The sequence below is a fragment of the Ictalurus punctatus genome, unplaced genomic scaffold (genome assembly GCF_001660625.3).
Source record: "Ictalurus punctatus breed USDA103 unplaced genomic scaffold, Coco_2.0 Super-Scaffold_100046, whole genome shotgun sequence".
In the NCBI taxonomy this organism is placed as follows: Eukaryota; Metazoa; Chordata; class Actinopteri; order Siluriformes; family Ictaluridae; genus Ictalurus; species Ictalurus punctatus.
The window spans coordinates 4,972,738-4,976,558 of record NW_026521087.1 but is presented as its reverse complement, the minus strand read 5'-3'; the positions used below and the strand labels follow the sequence as shown (position 1 = coordinate 4,976,558).

Genomic DNA, 3,821 nt, shown 5'->3' with positions numbered 1-3,821 from the left:
TAATTCTTTATTTCCTTTTTCTACATCACTCACTCTCTCTCTACTAAACTAATTATACACAACCTCAGCTCACCCTTAAGATAGAACCGTTAAGTAAAATTTTCCTTCAGCCATCAGAACAATACATTAACTCTGACTTGTTTGATAGCATTTCGCTTCCGTTCTTGCGGTTTTGTAAACATCGAGTATACGGACGCTCCGATCGCAGGCTTGATCTCGTATAGCTCGTATCTTTAACCCTGCAATTACATGGTTTTAAGCTAAATTAAGCTATTTAGATCGTCAACACTGTACGAAACATTCCCAATAAAATCTTGGACAAATTCTATAACCAAATTCATGCGCATTCTCCGTTTTTGATCACACGATGCGGATTCTCTAATGATAGACGTGCGATTAAAGAAAATGACCACATCCTCAATCCTTACATCATCAATCAGCATGATCTGGGGTTGTGTAGAAAGCGGGCTTGTATGAACACGTGTGTGTGTGTGTGTGTGTGTGTGTGTGGCTTTTTACCTGCCAGTTGTAATACATGTGGCAGAGTTTGTAGGTGAGTCTCTGCATGTGGTCTGGTTTGAGGACACTGCTGTCGTACACCATGTTGTAGTGGAGTGGTGGGCCACACTGCCGAAGCGCGCTTTGTGACTCACGTGGAAGAAGTTGTACCTGACAAATCAAGCCATCAGCGTTAAAACACACCGAACGCAACCTGAAGCTGCGATCAGAAAGACGCGTAATCTTCACCCATGGCCTTGATGGACTGCGTGAACTGAGGCACTTTGTAGTCGACTACGCTCAGCAGCACGCCGTCGCCCACACCACGATGCGTGACGGCAAACATTCGTTGTATTTGAAGTAGGCCTTCAGCGCAGCTGAGGAAAAGAAATCAAAACAAAAGCCATGTCTTAATGCACTTCTTAAATGAAGCGAACAATTCTAAAATTGCTCGCTTTTTCTCCAACGTTCCATCAGACTGCAGCAGTGAGTATTTCATCCTGAGTGTAAAGTCGGAATTCAAGAGACTGCAGTGTAACGAGGTCATTTGTGAGCATGATGTTCCTCCCAGACTGCATTTCATACCCTGCACACTTTGAAAACCACCTGAGAGAAGGACGGTGCTCTCATGTTACAGAGCAGTGGCACATAGCATACAGAGCACATAGCATACAGAGCACGGCCCAGACCCTTTATGAGGAGGATGAAGGTGGCGGTAGCAGCGAGGAAAACAACGTTCAGAGGATTCAAGACTAAAAAATTGTGATTCTGTCCTTCAACCGGAAGGAAATGGAAATACAGAGAACAGTGTGTGAGATTAAGAGAACCATTTTTAATCATTTTAAAAGAACGATATTGTACTTTTTCTCTCTCCTAAAGTTACGATGAACCACAAAGGGTAATGCCCTCTCTTCTGAAGACTGGTGGAAAAGTTCAAATCTAAAATCTAGTTCATTAAACACAACCCCTTCTTAAAGCTGTTTACAGAGTCCACACAAGTCATGCTTTAAGTACCTGGACATGCCCGGGTTGAGGCTGGCCACCAGTGCACCGATGGATCTCTTTCCTGCGGCACTGTCATGGTAGCAGTCGATACCAACATCATCAGGTGCTTCAACTGAAAGAGCAGGAGAAGTCACTAAAACAATGTTTTAATAGAATAACATCAGGGTTAGGAGGTGCCACTGTTGATCAGTTACAAGATCAGATATGCTTTTAAGTGATGATTTTGGTTGTAGTTGAAATCCAATGCCGGATATATTTCAGTTACTTGAAAAACTCCCAGTGCTTGAAGAACAGAACCGTACCGGGATCTCGACGCTCCACGGCTCTCCTTCCATCTTGCAGCTCATCTGCAAGGAGATCTTTGTGGCTATGGTCATGAGGGTCTGAGGTCTGCTGAGGGTGCGAGCCACCACACACTGGCTTGGAGTGGGACAGTCCACACACAGGTACTTCTTCACACAATCGTATTTATCCTTACGGTTGGCTGACAGGATCACATCCACCTTACACACATGATTTAAAGTGAGTGCTTCAGAACAAGAAGTAATGGTAATCTGTAGACAGGCTGTTAATCTGAAATTCTCTTATGCCGTATGCTTAGACCCGTAAAAGGATATACTGTGACAAAAATCACATAGAAGCAGTTGCACTGCACTGCGTGTGTCACATCACAAAAGGTGAAACGACTTTAACAAAGAAAATCAAACAGCAATATCCTTAAACATTCAATTTAAAAATTAATTAAATAAATAAAAACAGTTTCATTTGACTTATCTACTAGAAGTGTCATGATCCGATATTGTTTTCTTTAAGATCTACAACGCTCATTATTTTAACTGAAGCACTCGTTTACCATTAAACTTTCATACAGAAACCCATACATAAAGTATGAATATAACGAATTCAATCCTAGCGAAAGAACAGTCACGTCTCTTTTACATGCATCAGTTATATTTGATTTCTGTTATCTCTGATAGCTGATCCACCGTGTTTTTGCTGCTATCAGGTCCTGGATCAGTGCCACCTAGGGATGCACGATTATGGCCAAAATGATAATCCCGATTATTTAGATTAATACTGAGATCTCGATTATCACGATTATTCATTGATTTTATTGATATCATATTTTTTATTGCACTTTCACATTTATTAAGTTCTCTCATGCCACAATATAACACACAAGTAGGCATGAGAAAACTTGAGCTGGTCAATTATGACAGAATTTAGGAACATCGTGTGAGCCATGACACATTAATTTACCTTCTGATAAACTAAATCTAATATTTTCAGTTCATTTTACAGACTGTATGCACAAAACAACCGTTAACCTGTTTGGAGTCTGCTCCTCTTAAATATATTTAAAGCTGCACTATTAGACATTTCCACTGTCATGGTTCTGGGCTGGAGTCAGTTCTCGAACCGCTCTGTGTGTATTGTGTAGATATCTGAATAATCTCATATAGGATGTGATTGGGTGAGTTCATTTACCCGTCAGATGCAGAGCGCTTTAGTTTAATGGTGTTCCTTAGGGACGCTCCGATCAGGATTTTTATAGACGAAACCGGTCCAGATACCAATCTTTTTTTATTTAAACTTTAATCATACAGTCTATCATAAACAGTTAAATGTAATCTCTCTGCTCGTGGTCACTGTTAACTGAATTAAAATAATAGCAATGAGATACTGTTGGTTAATTGATAAATAAACAAACATAAAATATTTATTTTTAGATATCTTAAAAACAATAAAGAGTCCTAATTAAAAGTAGACTAACACAAAACTGATCCATATTAGGAAAAAGGCTAATAGCTTTCAATGAAATAACGAACTAAGTTTAATGTCAAATTGATATTAAATGCAACCCATAGTAATTAAACATTATTTCATTTCTCATTTCATTTATATTTAATGAAGTTATTATAATAATATATATATATCCATCCATCCAACCTGGAGCTTATCCCAGGGAACATCGGGTACAAGGAGGGGTACACCCTGGACAGTCCATCACAGGGCACAATCACACTCCCACTCATACACTACGGACACTTTAGACACGCCAATCAGCCTACCATGCATGTGTTTGGACTGGGGGAGTTAACCGGAGTACCCGGAGGAAACCCCCGCAGCACGGGGAGAACATGCAAACTCCACACACACAGGGCCACAGGAATCGAGCCCGACCCTGGTGGTGTGAGGCAAAACGTGCTAAACACTAAGCCACCGTGTGCCCAATATATTATTTTATATATATATATAATATGATATATTTATATATATATATATATATATAAATAATATATATATATATATATATT

General features: G+C 39.8%; 1 pseudogene; it reads right to left on the bottom strand.

The window, feature by feature from the left end:
* Positions 1-699: 699 nt before the first annotated feature.
* LOC128629978 (piwi-like protein 1) overlaps positions 700-3,821 on the bottom strand; it is a 4,828-nt pseudogene continuing 1,706 nt past the window's right edge.